Consider the following 17,493-nt stretch of genomic DNA (forward strand, 5'->3'; position numbering starts at 1 on the left):
CGTTCTTTACTGACTTATTAACTTTTGTAACCAGAGTTGCTATAATTACATTATGATTACTAATCTCCGACTTTATACTGATGCTTTCTATAAGGTCCGGCCTGTTTTTAGCTACAATCTCTCACACATATCCATGGAATTTGGGCTGTGGAAGTAGCCGCTCAAGACAGTTTTAGGGAACGAGTTCAAAAGTGCTTCGCAAGGCTACCTGTCTGCATCCCTCGCAATGAATCCACAGACGTCCTAGTCTATACTCGGTAGGTTAAAGTCGCCTCCAGCTAGTAGGACATGATCTCAGTATTTACGGGCTGCTGACAGACTTTCTTTCAATGAATCCAGGGCCGACACAGTGGAATCAGGTGGCCGCTGAAAACATCCAGAAGTTAACTTGGTTTCACCTAGACTTTTATAAGCAACCAGACAACTTCACTGTCACACTGAACTTCGACCTCAATAGAGACAATGTTTGTCATTTGTAACGAACACTCCTCTCCCTATGGCGTCTTATGTCTTTCCCATGTGTGTTCCATGACTCGCTAATAACTGAGAAATTTATACTTCAGGTTCCAGTCAGCTCTGGCCCCAAGAAGAATTTTAGTGTGAGAACTTACCTGGAGACCAGTAAATTTGGGAACTTTGTTAAAAATACTTCGACAATTTACTGATAAAAGTTTGACAGCATTAAAGACAACTCGATAGATTTTTCTGAGTTATATACCCTCCAGAAAATTTAATTATTGCTCCAATATTATTATTCAGAAAAAACGAGTTGTTCAACAAAAATTACATTCCCAGTAGCAATTTTATGCAACAAAACTATTATTCAGTGTTACTATTATTTAGTAAAAGGTGAACTAACAGCTGTACTGGATGGCAAGACTTATACGAGATACAGTATCCAAAAATAGACTCATGAAATGAACTTCAATCTCAAACTAACTCTTTATCAAGTTACTGTTGAAAGACATTTCTAATTTTTATGCAAGCAATTTACTTTTCGCTCATTCTTTTAACTTTCACTAAAAATGGTAAAATATTTCACAACCTTTTTCCAGAAAAAAGATGAAATCTTATAACTGCTATTTCCTGTTACATAAACTTCACAGTATATAACACTAATCCATAATACTTGCAAAAATTATGAAAATTCTTAAAATATTTACAAGAAGTTCTTTAGTTTCCAATAAACATAAAATACAGAAACTGTTAACCTACTTCTCTGTATAATTTCTTTAGAATCATAAATTGATGATTCTTTGTGGTGTGTGTACTGTAAGACCTTCGGTACACACACCATCAGATTATTTGACTTGTCGCTCTAACGAAGTAGGCGAGTGTCAGCAATATGTCTCGTGGTCTTATCGTGGCGTGTTTATCTTCTGCCGTTAGGTCAGACGATAGAAATGCCACTTGCACGCTTAGAGTAGCGGATTGACGGTGACCAGTTTTAAACAGAACTTGATTAATTTTCACACACATTTATTAAAATAATAATAATCATAAACCTTACTTAATTTGATTCTGGATGCTATTTACAATTGACAATCTGAAGTTCCTTTGGTCTTGGTACGTTAATCTTATTCTCACATATCTCTGATAATTGACAGTGTCTATACATATCTCTTCATGGCTATGTACAGGAATGTGATAATCTTATTAGGCGCAGACTGAAACTTGACTATAGACTGACGCAGACTGATGCAGACTAACTAATCGGTGATCTGTACACTCGTTATAATACCTCGCGCGTTCAAGTATCAATGCGCGAGTGTGATCCGCGAGAAGAAAAGGTTCTACGTTAGCAGCAATCTCATTGGCTGCGTTACATATTAATACGCAGATCGGCGGAAACAGAATTTGGTCAGTCTTTATGGCAGCGCCATCTCGTAGTGCGGAGACGGACGAGCGCTGCGCCTGCGCTGTTGTGCTTAGCGGGGCGCGCTCTAGTGGGAAAGTTGTGTACGCGCTGACTACGCGGAACTATGTACACAACATTCTTATTTCTCAGAACATTATCGCATCTCCTCTGGAAACTTACACGTGACTATACAGTGCCACATTACATTACAGTTTCATTGCGCACTATGATACTCTGCAGAACTTCCACATATTCACGTCACTCTCACATGATACAGCCGTGTGTTACTATGTAAGTAAATATCTATTTTCTTAACTCCACTAATATTACTCTTCTCATACGACCTGTCCTTGATTTACAGTGTGCTGTAAAAACATTCTGAATAACTATTATCTACTCCAAATATTATATACATTATTTACACAAGATAGGAAAGACTGAAAGATGACAGTAAAATGGTCTGAAGGGAGAGGGAGTCAGTTGACAGCACAAAATGAAAATTAAGTAGCATTGTCAGTAATTCTGGAGCCTGATTTTGGTCAAAAGCCTTACATTGCAAAGGGTGCTAGTCTCTTGAGGCCAGTTAGTTACTGTTGTCCCCATATTCATTTCACTACAGGATTTTATCTTTTTTTCTAACTTACAGGCGTGTGATATTGCTCCTCTGAAGTACAGTGTTTCCTTCCAACAAAAGGTATAGTTACAGATTCCCATATACTCCAATGACAGCCGCATTACCTCCAAAGTCAATTTTTCATTTGTATTTTTGGAAAAATCCACTTATACTGACATTTGCACACTCAGGACTGATATTATGATGCCCAGTCACATTAATGTGACCACCTTTCAAAAGCCTGAATAACTACCTTTCGCAGTGCGGACCACAGTGAGATGTGCAGGAGGAGATTCAGTGAGCTTCTGGAAGGTGCTGATAGGGATATAGGGCCATGCTGACTCCATTGCTGTGGCCAGATGTGGTGGGCTTCTTGGTTGAAGTCCCACTGGCATGAACAGATTCGTGCTGGTGCTGTTTGAAACACACACATGCGAGTACACTTTGAGCTGTTCACATGTTGTGTTGTTCTGCTGGTCGATGCCATTGTGCTAAGGAAAAACACATTGCATGTAGGGGTGGACATGGTCCCCAAGGACAGAGGCATACTTGTGTCGATCCATTGTTTCTTGCAGAATCACGAAATCACAATGCATATGCCGCTAAAACAGTCACGATGGGTAAATGAACCAGGCACCAGCTGCAGAGGTCCATACCCAGCAATGTTTTCTGAATGGTTGTTGAGAAGGAACTCTTGGTAGCCTCTTGATTCATCAGGGCCATCAGTTGCTCAACAGTTGCTTCTCTATTTTCCTGTGCATATCTCTGCATCCATCATTTACTTCTGTCATCTATGGTTCGTGGTGAACCGCAGTTGCCTCGGCATCAGTTCTGGGTAGCGACGTTTTGCCATGCAAGATATGTCACCATTGTGGCACTTGAACAATTTACAAACTTAAACGTTTCGGAAGTGCTTCCACTCTTGGCCTGAAAGCCAATGATGATGCCCTTCTCGACTTCAGATAAATCGCTCTATTTCCATATTACGACAACAATTGCACTAGTTTTCCGCATCCCCCACAACTAGTGCTGCCACCTGCCGTCTGTGAGTGAGTATTGCATGTTGACGTCGAATATAGGTGGTAGTCACATTAATGTGAGTGGTCCGCGTATAAGGAAATGAAGTTATAGTTGTATATTCTGGATTTTTGAAGGTAACATATCATGCTTTGGTAATTTCTAATTTTTTTTCCTGTGGATAGAATTCTAGACCTGGCATGGTAACCATTTCAGGGATAGCACTCACAAAATTCTGCGACACCGCCCATGATCGAAACCACTATCAAGTAAACACTTAACCGTTTCATCAAAAATCGTAACTTCAGTTATAAGCTGTTCTGTTGTTTTTTCGCTAGTTTCAGAATCAGATTCATCTAGCAAACCTTTCACTTCTTCACAACTGTCGAATATTAATCCTTTCGTGTAAATAACGTATATATTAACAAGATCTTCTTCCTCCTTAACTGCAGCAGCTCCAGTTAATCTATTCACGTTACAAGTCGAAACATTTCCCCAAATATTCTCTCTCTCATTCTATTAGATTCTGCAGCTGTTTCTTGTACGTTGCTAGACTTTAAAAAGCAACTTACAGCTTCTACTGCTTGTGTCGTTACTTTGTCACAATCAGGCGAAGTATATTCCACTCTACATGAGGCTGTTCCTGCCTGTCTGTCTTTCTCTTCTGCTATGGTTTCCCCATTTACAGTGCTTTCCCCAAAATTCTCTACACGATCGTCATTAGCATTGCAGTGCTCATTTACACTATGAGCCCGCTCTAAAACTTCATTACCCAACTTTCATTCGCCGGCCCTTGTGACCGAGCGGTTCTAGGCGCTTCAGTCCGGAATCACGCGGCTGCTGCTGTCGCAGGTTCGAATCCTGCCTCGGGCACGGATATGCGTGATGTCCTTAGGTTAGTTAGGTTTAAGTAGTTCTAAGTCTAGGGGACTGATGACCTCAGATGTTAAGTCCCATAGTGCTTAGAGCCATTTGGACCATCTGAACCAACTTTCGTTCCTTGTCAGCTTGGTTTCTAGAAGTACTTTTATTATCTATTAGATTATACAAATCTACCACTCTTCTCTGAAAAGTACACATCCTTTATACCTGTTCCTAATGTACCAGTACTGTTATTTTCTATTCGTTGGCTTACAAAAGATTCCGCTAGCAGAGTTAAGGTATGTTCTTGCAGCTTGCAAACGATAGCACCATTACAGACTGCTATGTGTTTTACTCATCTCCTCCTCTTTCAATAAGCTGGCATTATGTTCTACTGGCTAACTGGAATCTTCCTCTGTCCATTCAACTGACTGCTGTTGTTGGTAGTCGGCATTATTCTGTCATAATACCAACTGCCAGTAGAACCCTCTCGTCCTCTGTACCTTCCTCCATAACTGTCTTTTCTTTGTACTCCTATTCTGTCTACATGTGCCTCAATCCTATTCTCATTTTGTCTGATAGGAGGCCTATAGTCTCTATTTGCAGTCTCATCTTCCTTCAGTAGATGTTCTACTCTCTCCAAATAAAGAATCAACTTACTAATGCCTTACCTGGGTGCAGAAACTATTTTATCTCGCTAGTACAAAGGCAAGTTATTTTCTATTCCCATAATAATCTACTCAGTTTGTAATTTAGTGTTCAAATAAGACAAAGCTGTTATCCACTTTGCCACAAACCTCTTAATAGAATATTCTTTGGATCATGTTTTTCACCAGACCAAAAATTATTAGCCGCTTCCATTTGCTTCTGCCTGTCCCAATGTTGATGATGTTTAAAGCTTTGCAAATTTTCATATTAAGCTGTGGTTACATTTCTCCATACACGAGCTTCACCTGTAATACTTAACACAAAAAAGCCAATTTTTGTCAGTCGTTCCATGGCTTAAGCAATATATACTCTAAATCACGCGAAAATTCCTTAGAGTGCACACTTTTGGTGCAGTCAAGCCCAAAAATGTTCTGTATGCAACATAATTATTTTCAGATGTCTCTGCAACTCCACTGAATATTACATGACCATTACTGCTATTTACATTTTTTACGCTCTTTTTATTCTTCAAAAATGCTCACGCATGTTTTCCCCTACAACTGCACTAAAGTGCGTTATGTTAGTCCTGGTGGACATTTGCAATAAAAACTGTTCACGCTTAGCTTTCTATTCCTCAATTTTATTTTCTAAAATATTGTGTTTATTGCCACATTGTTATTGATCATTGTTCAATTCACACTCATACTTTATTCAAATCGGCGCTTAACTGTACTCTGCATTGTTTCCCCTATGCAGCAGTTTGGTTTTAATAATTCGTTAACTCACTTTTCACTGTTACTTTAGTACCGTTACACTCCAGTTTTACTTGAAAAATTTCTCGTTTCAGGCATTATTCAGTTCTGACATGTCATTTTTAACGAATCTCTTAAATTCCAAAATCTGTTTACCATTTCCTTCCTGTATTTCACCTTAAAAACGCTTTAATTTAGCTTCGGATTCTGCTGATTGTTTACTAAACTGTTGAGTCATATCACTGTTACTATGAGAACTAAATTCGTGCATTTTACTATTAATTTCAGAACTCAACCTATTTATTTCAGACTTCATTCATAATACTGCAGTTGATGTGCCCCATTTGCTCCATAATATTTTTCAGTGTTTCTGAAAAACTGTCTTTCTGCTTATAAGCCTCTGATACTGACTCACGTTTTGTGTCTTTCATAGTAAACGGTATAAATTTACTGAACTACCGGCTCTCTTTTTATTTCTGGAACACGAAATCCTATAAATATAACGTCAGCTTCGAATTCCAGCTCCCTTTTCATTTTTTTTCCACAAGCAATATTGTAAAATTAACATCAGGTTCTACCATCTCTTGTTCGCGACATCGAACACGGCCAGCCAATATAATTTTATGTTGAGAAATCAAACTTAAATTCATCACCTATACTACCATTTACAAGTATTGTCTCTTTAATATCTAATCCCACAGTCTCTTTAGTTGTTACAGAACTGTTGTTTTCCTTAAAGTTCACAAGTTTTTTTAAACACTCACACACCAAACGAAATGAAACACTACTTGCTTTCCCTTCGTCGACAGCACGGTGAGAAGTTACTGTGAATCCTTCCGCCAAGATCTCCCACTACTGGTACAGTTAACAGATCCATTTTCCTTTCCTGCTACCAGCTGGGCCTGTCTCCCAATTCCGCCACAGCTGGCCACTGCACGCCGGCCTCTGTGGCCGAGCAGTTCTAGGCGCTTCAGTCAGGAACCACGCTGCTGCTACGGTCGCTGGGTTGAATCCGTCCTCGGGCATGGATGTGTGTGATGTCCTTAGGTTAGTTAGGTTTAAATACACTCCTGGAAATGGAAAAAAGAACACATTGACACCGGTGTGTCAGACCCACCATACTTGCTCCGGACACTGCGAGAGGGCTGTAAAAGCAATGATCACACGCACGGCACAGCGGACACACCAGGAACCGCGGTGTTGGCCGTCGAATGGCGCTAGCTGCGCAGCATTTGTGCACCGCCACCGTCAGTGTCAGCTAGTTTGCCGTGGCATACGGAGCTCCATCGCAGTCTTTAACACTGGTAGCATGCCGCGACAGCGTGGACGTGAACCGTATGTGCAGTTGACGGACTTTGAGCGAGGGCGTATAGTGGGCATGCGGGAGGCCGGGTGGACGTACCGCCGAATTGCTCAACGCGTGGGGCGTGAGGTCTCCACAGTACATCGATATTGTCGCCAGTGGTCGGCGGAAGGTGCACGTGGCCGTTTACCTGGGACCGGACCGCAGCGACGCACGGATGCACGCCAAGACCGTAGGATCCTACGCAGTGCCGTAGGGGACCGCACCGCCACTTCCCAGCAAATTAGGGACACTGTTGCTCCTGGGGTATCGGCGAGGACCATTCGCAACCGTCTCCATGAAGCTGGGCTACGGTCCCGCACACCGTTAGGCCGTCTTCCGCTCACGCCCCAACATCGTGCAGCCCGCCTCCAGTGGTGTCGCGACAGGCGTGAATGGAGGGACGAATGGAGACGTGTCGTCTTCAGCGATGAGAGTCGCTTCTGCCTTGGTGCCAATGATGGTCGTATGCGTGTTTGGCGCCGTGCAGGTGAGCGCCACAATCAGGACTGCATACGACCGAGGCACACAGGGCCAACACCCGGCATCATGGTGTGGGGAGCGATCTCCTACACTGGCCGTACACCACTGGTGATCGTCGAGGGGACACTGAATAGTGCACGGTACATCCAAACCGTCATCGAACCCATCGTTCTACCATTCCTAGACCGGCAAGGGAACTTGCTGTTCCAACAGGACAATGCACGTCCGCATGTACCCCGTGCCACCCAACGTGCTCTAGAAGGTGTAAGTCAACTACCCTGGCCAGCAAGATCTCCGGATCTGTCCCCCATTGAGCATGTTTGGGACTGGATGAAGCGTCGTCTCACGCGGTCTGCACGTCCAGCACGAACGCTGGTCCAACTGAGGCGCCAGGTGGAAATGGCATGGCAAGCCGTTCCACAGGACTACATCCAGCATCTCTATGATCGTCTCCATGGGAGAATAGCAGCCTGCATTGCTGTGAAAGGTGGATATACACTATACTAGTGCCGACATTGTGCATGCTCTGTTGCCTGTGTCTATGTGCCTGTGGTTCTGTCAGTGTGATCATGTGATGTATCTGACCCCAGGAATGTGTCAATAAAGTTTCCCCTTCCTGGGACAATGAATTCACGGTGTTCTTACTTCAATTTCCAGGAGTGTAGTTCTAAGTCTAGGGGACTGATGACCTCAGATGTTAAGTCCCATAATGCTTAGAGCCATTTGAACCATTTAGCCACTGCACGCTTTTTCCGTCGTAATTCGCTGACCTCACAACGGGCTATTCTGCCCCGCTGTTTCTTAAACGCACAATAAATCTGCGTCGATTTTAGATCATTCTCCGTTTTTTCAAGTCCAAAAGTTTGGACTTCTAAAATTCAGAGTCACTTGAAATTTGCTATTCGCTGACACTAAATGCACAATATGTGGTGGGGCGGGTGCTTTTTTGCTACTCTTACAACTGTTTCAGATAAAAGTTTGGCCTTAAAGCCAGTGTTTTCATTTCACTGCGGAAAATTCAGTCCACCCACATGGATAGTTTCCTCGAAACCCATCCCCTTCACTCTGTAGGAATAGATACTGGTGCAGTCATTGAACAGCAGCCTTGGAGAAACACCGTGTATATCTACCAAACAGAGGCCGCATTACTGAGTTTTGAAGGCAGTATTTGTAAGTTCAGGAAAAATATCGGGCGTTTCGGATTCTATCTGTTCGCGTGAAAGGTTTAAGGATCACGTAATTCAGCTTTATTACTGTTGAAACAAATTGTAAATAACTATCAAATCCACAATTATTGCCAGAAAACTATTATAAATGCAAGTTCAGTGTTACAGTTCTTTTCCTGTAAGTCTTCACCCAGCAAGTAGCCAGAATTTACTCTTCCAACCCGAATAAATTCCACGACCTAAACAGTCACTGACCCACAGTTATGCGTGAGTTACATCAGACCGTTCAGTGGTCTTCATTAAAAAAAAGTGCTCATCATAATTAAAGATATCTGAATCAGCAATCTCATGAAGCTTTAATCAAGTCAGCTTCAGTCTCCATATACACTCCTGGAAATTGAAATAAGAACACCGTTAATTCATTGTCCCAGGAAGGGGAAACTTTATTGACACATTCCTGGGGTCAGATACATCACATGATCACACTGACAGAACCACAGGCACATAGACACAGGCAACAGAGCATGCACAATGTCGGCACTAGTACAGTTTATATCCACCTTTCGCAGCAATGCAGGCTGCTATTCTCCCATGGAGACGATCGTAGAGACGCTGGATGTAGTCCTGTGGAACGGCTTGCCATGCCATTTCCACCTGGCGCCTCAGTTGGACCAGCGTTCGTGCTGGACGTGCAGACCGCGTGAGACGACGCTTCATCCAGTCCCAAACATGCTCAATGGGGGACAGATCCGGAGATCTTGCTGGCCAGGGTAGTTGACTTACACCTTCTAGAGCACGTTGAGTGGCACGGGGTACATGCGGACGTGCATTGTCCTGTTGGAACAGCAAGTTCCCTTGCCGGTCTAGGAATGGTAGAACGATGGGTTCGATGACGGTTTGGATGTACCGTGCACTATTCAGTGTCCCCTCGACGATCACCAGTGGTGTACGGCCAGTGTAGGAGATCGCTCCCCACACCATGATGCCGGGTGTTGGCCCTGTGTGCCTCGGTCGTATGCAGTCCTGATTGTGGCGCTCACCTGCACGGCGCCAAACACGCATACGACCTTCATTGGCACCAAGGCAGAAGCGACTCTCATCGCTGAAGACGACACGTCTCCATTCGTCCCTCCATTCACGCCTGTCGCGACACCACTGGAGGCGGGCTGCACGATGTTGGGGCGTGAGCGGAAGACGGCCTAACGTTGTGCGGGACCGTAGCCCAGCTTCATGGAGACGGTTGCGAATGGTCCTCGCCGATACCCCAGGAGCAACAGTGTCCCTAATTTGCTGGGAAGTGGCGGTGCGGTCCCCTACGGCACTGCGTAGGATCCTACGGTCTTGGCGTGCATCCGTGCGTCGCTGCGGTCCGGTCCCAGGTCGACGGCCACGTGCACCTTCCGCCGACCACTGGCGACAACATCGATGTACTGTGGAGACCTCACGCCCCACGCGTTGAGCAATTCGGCGGTACGTCCACCCGGCCTCCCGCATGCCCACTATACGCCCTCGCTCAAAGTCCGTCAACTGCACATACGGTTCACGTCCACGCTGTCGCGGCATGCTACCAGTGTTAAAGACTGCGATGGAGCTCCGTATGCCACGGCAAACTGGCTGACACTGACGGCGGCGGTGCACAAATGCTGCGCAGCTAGCGCCATTCGACGGCCAACACTGCGGTTCCTGGTGTGTCCGCTGTGCCGTGCGTGTGATCATTGCTTGTACAGCCCTCTCGCAGTGTCCGGAGCAAGTATGGTGGGTCTGACACACCGGTGTCAATGTGTTCTTTTTTCCATTTCCAGGAGTGTATTTAGCAAGTGATATTTTGGTGCATTTTAATAAATCATGCCATGATAAAGAGTGAACAGCTGAATGCATCCTTAGTAACCACTGTTTTACTCATTTTCTGCAGTCGTGTCTGCTTCATACCTGGGTTAGACATACATTTAAATTAATTAAGCGTTTGTGTTTCCTCGATCTTCCACATCCATGCTTACGATGTTTAATGTCTTATTCCTACGTTTCTTTCCCTTCTTTCCCTCTGTGAATGAGAGAATGGACGAATGTGTCTGATTAGTGTGTTTTTAAAGTTTTTGGTTGTGGGTATACTTCCCATCTGCTGCTGTGGCAGTTTAGCCCACTCTTGTATAGACTTTGAGTGAGGCAAAGATGTTTGGTCCCATCTAATCGAAGCGCTACTATGCTCAATTTGGCACAGTACGTATAGGGTTCTCTGGTGAGTAAGGTTTTTTGTAAGAGCTCGTCTACGGTAGCGATCGAGATCATGTAAGTTTCGGCATATCTGAAGTATTAATCCATTTCTTTTAAAGCTTTAGGTCTTGATAATCATGTGGTATAGTTTATTCGGTAAAGGAAGTGGTGTGATTTTTGCACTTATTCGATTTTTATACGTAGTTACTTTGCTCAGCCAGGACTTAGAGATGTGGAAGCGTGGTGGACGAGCCATGCCTGGTTTCTTTTAGTATTCAGTATTCTGTTTCGCACAAGGGAAACTCCCCATCGCTAACCCCCCTCCCCTCCCTTCCCTCACATTTATTGGTAGGATGGTACAGTGGACAGCCCGTCAAAAACTAAACATAGATTAAGCACGAAAACAGGAAGAAGGTGTACCGAACTGCGAAAAAGTGGCAAAAAAACTGAACGGTCCAAAAACAAGAAGTGCAATATAGAGCAGCCTGTAATAGCAACGGCGTCGTGATTAAGTCAGCCTTCAGCGGCGCAGCGGTTCGGACGGTGTTTCCGTCCCCACCGCACGTGTGCGCGAGAAGTTCAAATGGTTCAAATGGCACTGAGCACTATGGGACTTAACTTTTGAGGTCATCAGTCCCCTAGAACTTAGAACTACTTAAATCTAACTAACCGAAGGACATCACACACATCCATGCCCGAGGCAGGATTCGAACCTGCGACCGTAGCAGTCGCGCGGTTCCAGACTGTAGCGCGAGAAGTGGTTACGTTAAGTGTGTAGCGGTGTGGCACGGTAATACATAGAACGAATCAAGGCCTTGTCATTTCGCAAATCGACAGTAAAATTTAGTTTTGTTAACGAATATGCTCGACCGAAGGCTTAAGAAACAGAACGTTGTTTGCGAGACGGGGTAGAAATCCAGCCTGACGTTGTAGTTGGAACACACTTCTCTATAGTCAGCAGCGTAGTCTGTCATGCTCATCAATGAAGCGGCATGTGACGAACTACTACTCCGACGCCGACAAGGACAAGCCGGCCGGAGTGGCCGAGCGGTTCTAGGCGCTACAGTCTGGAACCGCGCTACCGCTACGGTCGCAGGTTCGAATCCTGCCTCGGGCATGGATGTGTGTGATGTCCTTAGGTTAGTTAGGTTTAAGTAGTTCTAAGTTCTAGGGAACTGATGACCAGAGCAGTTAAGTCCCATAGTGCTCAGAGCCATTTGAACCATTTGTTACAGCTCCCACGGGATGATCCACTACTCATACCGCAACCGACTGTGCTGCTCGTGACCTATGTCACCGCATTACGCGATGACGTAGGCCGCGAGGCACAAACGTACCGGAACGTACAGGGCTATTACAAATGATTGAAGCGATTTCATAAATTCACTGTAGCTCCATTCATTGACATATGGTCACGACACACTACAGATACGTAGAAAAACTCATAAAGTTTTGTTCGGCTGAAGCCACACTTCAGGTTTCTACCGCCAGAGCGCTAGAGAGCGCAGTGAGACAAAATGGCGACAGGAGCCGAGAAAGCGTATGTCGTGCTTAAAATGCACTCACATCAGTCAGTCATAACAGTGCAACGACACTTCATGACGAAGTTCAACAAAGATCCACCAACTGCTAACTCCATTCGGCGATGGTATGCGCAGTTTAAAGCTTCTGGATGCCTCTGTAAGGGGAAATCAATGGGTCGGCCTGCAGTGAGCGAAGAAACGGTTGAACGCGTGCGGGCAAGTTTCACGCGTAGCCCGCGGAAGTCTACGAATAAAGCAAGCAGGGAGCTAAACGTACCACAGCCGACGGTTTGGAATGTCTTACGGAAAAGGCTAAAGCAGAAGCCTTACCGTTTCGAACTCATTGATGGGGACATGCTGCGCCGAGTGTGGGAGGAACTTGATTATCGGCTTGATGTCTGCCGAATCACTAAAGGGGCACATATCGAACATTTGTGAATGCCTAAAAAAACTTTTTGAGTTTTTGTATGTGTGTGCAAAGCATTGTGAAAATATCTCAAATAATAAAGTTATTGTAGAGCTGTGAAATCGCTTCAATCATTTGTAATAACCCTGGACAGACAGAGGCAGATCGCGGCGAGCCGCGGAAGGACGACGTTGCACTGGACAGCCTGGAGCAGTCACAGGACGCCTTATCTTCGGTGCTGCTTACGCTCCCTTCAGGTAAGGTACTTAAGGACGTCGATAATTCGACGGCGCACGACAGCGATGTCCCTCACGAACAACCAGAGGCCATGCTGACCTTCGATTCCGAGGCTCTGCAACGAAAACAGCTATCACCAAAACGCCGGATGAAGCGCCGCCTCAGGGTGGAGAACGACCAGTCTGATCCAGCAGACAATTGAGGCGTTTTCGGGTACAGAGCAGACGACCATGGATACAGAAGAACTGCCTAGCGTGGCTGCAACGGTGGCCAGCGGGACGGCGACACTTACTTCCTATGACGATGCTCTAGAAACAGCGGAGGAGCTCGATCGACGGCAACAGGCTACTGAGGAGGCTACGGCGCCTACAGCGCACGACAACCATGGGACGCTAGAGGATGCTGGAGGAACTGCTCCCACACACTTTCCCGGTGTAATACCGGAAGAGTGCACGGAATAACTGTAGACCATATGAGGGGACGGCGGGGGACGTTAGAAAGAAAGCAGCCTGTGTACGGAAGAATTAGCGACCGTAAGGTACCCTATCTACGTTGACAGCCATGCAACAAGCTTATCGGATAGTCTGGTAACATCAATAGCGTTGGGACGCCGGTAAAACTCAAGATGCTCAGTCGCCTCCGTCGACGAAATTCTTACGTTTCTGTCTTACAGTGGTGGATCGAGTGCGCGAAGCCATTTTTACGGAGGACGTTAATAGGTTATGGGAAGGAGGCTTCTCAATGGCAGCGCGCGACCACTTACATTTACTTAACGGTCCTCCGGGAACTCTTCGCTAAAACACCTACAACATAACGCCAGACGGTCGTCCACCGAGTCAAGGGGAAGCTGGTACAGCTTGCGACGCTAAGGATGGCGGGTACGATGATAGCGTAAGGTCTCGGGATTGCCTGCCCTACGAGGTCCCCTCGATGCATTATGTAATAAAGCAAAGAAGAAGAAGACGAAGGATGTTAATTCATGAGATCGATCTCGGCGATGGCCGTTGGTTTTCGACACAAATGGGCATAGCACAGGCTTTCACGGATCATTTTAGCAGATTCTATGCGAACGACTGGGAGGGCCAGAGGGAGCTGGAGAACGTCCTGGAAGAGATCCCAGACGCGACGCGTGTGGACGGGGAAGCGGATGTGTTATCTGAAACTACGTATGAGGAACTGGAGGAAGCGATGACACGAAGTCCCCAGGTTTAGATGGATTCCCGTTGGAATTTTATCGTACCTTTGTGACTATTATGACACCGATGTGGTTATGCATGTTTAATTAGCTTCTGCGGCAAGAAGTACCGGTTCTCATTAAATTCACGGAAGGGCTCTTGATCCCGATACCCAAGCTCCGTGGTGGCAAACAGCCTTGTGATTATCGCCCTTGACTACAACATCTTTATGCTCATACTGGGCAGCCGTATAAAAACGTCGCTGGCCCATCAGACTTGTTTTGGCGGCATCAGTAATATACACACAGCCTTGGGAGACTATCGTGACGTCGTCGACCTCGCGGCTGCATGCGGCATCCGGGGGGGGGGGGGGGGGGGGGGCACTGGTTGCTGTAGATTTTGTTCATACTTTTGATCGAGTGGATCATGTGTACCTCGCGGAGGTGATGAATAGGATGAGTGTCTCGGCATTATTGACCAATGAAGTGATGCGGCTGTTGCATGGCGCCAGATCAGCGATGGTGATCAACGAATGGAGAACAGAGTATTTTAAGATCTTAAGACAGGGTTACTCCTTGTCGATCCTCCTATATGCGATCGCCTTAGAACCGTGCATCGCAAGCGTTTGCCGCCGTCTTACCAGGATCTCCCTGCAGCATCTATCATTCAAATGTAGAATGAACGCGTATGACGTTGTGTTCCTCGTCCGGAATGAGGGCGAGACTGTCAGCACTGAATTGGCTACAGACGTATGATATGGCAGCTGGCAGCGAGGTCAACTTCCGAAAATCACAATTCATGTATATGGGGAGTGGACTAGAATCAGGAACGGAAGACCCTTACCTGTGGTGCAAACCCTCCGATGATTATCACCTTTCATTAGGAGACGAGGAACGGAAGACCCTTACCTGAGGTGCAAATCCTCCGATGTTTGGGTATCACCTTCCATAAGGAGACGGCGGGAACGGTTGCGGATAACTACCGACGGCTTTTTTCTTAGAGTTCACACGTCAGTCCGACTAAACGCCCTACGGTCGATGGATATGCTGCAGCGAGTGTCACTCGTCAACCTTTATCTCGCTCCCATGATGCGCCACCTGGCACAGCTTCTCCCTTGACGCGCACGATGGCTATGGGGATCCAGGGGACTTTTGGGTACTATGTAAGCCTGGGACAGCTCTTTAAGTTACAGTACAACACACTTGTCCTCCTAGCACGAGAAGTGGGCGTTGGGTTAGTGAACGTGCACGAGAAGGCGCGTCCCATGTATATTAATTCTATGCTGAAACGGTGGTGCAAGAGGAATCACTCGCTTACGGGGACGATCATCGATGAACTAGTACCAACATCGCATCATCGCCCGGTCAGTGTCGGCCGTATATCGCCCCCGTTAACGTATGTGCGCACGTTCATCGTTGAACACAGTGAAGTTAGAGAGCGTTTACCAATGTCCCGACAGTCGACATCGATGGACGTGTACCATCTGCTTCTTCGACAGATCGCCCGGATCAGGGTGGAACGGAAACATCCAGCTGTCAATTGGCACGTGGTGTGGCGCACGGTACACCACCCCCACCTACCTACAACAGTTAGGTCAACATGGTACGTTGTAGTGAACCGGAAATACCCAACGAATGACAAAAAGTACGCAATACATTTGGCGGATTCGCCCATGTCAGCAATGCGGCATGCTGGGTGCGGACGACTGGTCTGCTGCGAGGCGTCATAAGACGAACGCAGTGACGTGGATCACAGGTATGCCAATTTCCTGGTAACGGTTTTTGCGGGCTCGCCATATACTTGGGGTGTGCCAGGTGCGTAGAGTTGAGCGGCAGTGCTGTCGGTGTGAAACTGGCCAGGTAAAGTGATCAGCTAAGGAAAACTACGCGAGAATGTGACCCAGGAAGAACTATCACTTTCACAGTTAACAATGGAATGTTTCTTCGAATTTTGTTTTAATATCTATAAATAGTTTTTTTAAGGGTGCCAGAGGTGGCCCCATTTTGATTTTGCTATTTCATGCTGAATGGCAGGACGGCAGCGAGGTTCCTTCCAGGACAGTTATGATGTATAAGGACGAACTGTTGTTTTGTGAATAATAAAGGTTTCTGTTTCTCCTACTTTCCTTAAAAACAAATGAAAAAATGGTAATGCCACTGCAAAAAAAAGTACGTAGAAAACTTGTCCGTGGAAGGCAGAGGGCTGAGCTCGAGTTAAAGAAAAAAAGTGGTCTTTTTTTCGCTGTTCGCTATATTCAAATTTGTGTATATGTCGTGACTTTATTACCAGCCGAAAGGAATTCGCTTTCGAATGGGAACCGCAAACGTTTGATGACAAGGTGACAAGTCATCGAATCCTCTACCGGAAAACACATCTGGTGTGTCATACATAGCATTAGTGACAGTATGATAGGAATCTCTTATCACGACTACAGAAAGAGAACAAAAATTTCAATGACCGGTCGGACAGTTCATAACTTTGCGGGGAAGAAATAGCAAATGGCGCAAGGTAGGTTTCAACACAGCTCGCCCGGTTTACAATCCAACACCTTGATTACTTAATCACGATACCGCGATTGCTCCATTCCTCTCGATATTGGCTTCAAATGGCTCTGAGCACTATGGGACTTAACATCTACGGTCATCAGTCCCCTAGAACTTAGAACTACTTAAACCTAACTAACCTAAGGACATCACACAACACCCAGCCATCACGAGGCAGAGAAAATCCCTGACCCCGCCGGGAATCGAACCCGGGAACCCGGGCGTGGGAAGCGAGAACGCTTCCGCACGACCACGAGCTGCGGGCCTCTCGATATTGCACTTGTTAAGATTGGACCGCTCAGTGTTCCTATTTTGCTTTCTTTTCACAGTTCAGTACGCCTTCTTCCTGTTTTCATGTTTCATCTACGTTCAGTTTTTGACGAGCTATCCACTGGGTCATCTTACCACGAAATCTAAGGGGGATGCGCTGGGGATTTTCTTTTGTCAGTCTCAATGTGAGTCTGTTGGTACTTCTTGCATTTTTTCGTTTTACTATACTCTTTGTAAGTGTGCCATTGTCTCTTCAGGCTCACGCGTCCGTATATTGTTTAGAGAGCGTTCAGTTCTCTGAATCTGTTTTATTTTGTATTTACGTTCCGACGAATTTCTGACGTGAGTAAATCGTTCTCCGGATTAATAAATTTCCAGAATTTGTAGG

This window comes from Schistocerca americana, chromosome X (assembly GCF_021461395.2).
Source record: "Schistocerca americana isolate TAMUIC-IGC-003095 chromosome X, iqSchAmer2.1, whole genome shotgun sequence".
Lineage (NCBI taxonomy): Eukaryota > Metazoa > Arthropoda > Insecta > Orthoptera > Acrididae > Schistocerca > Schistocerca americana.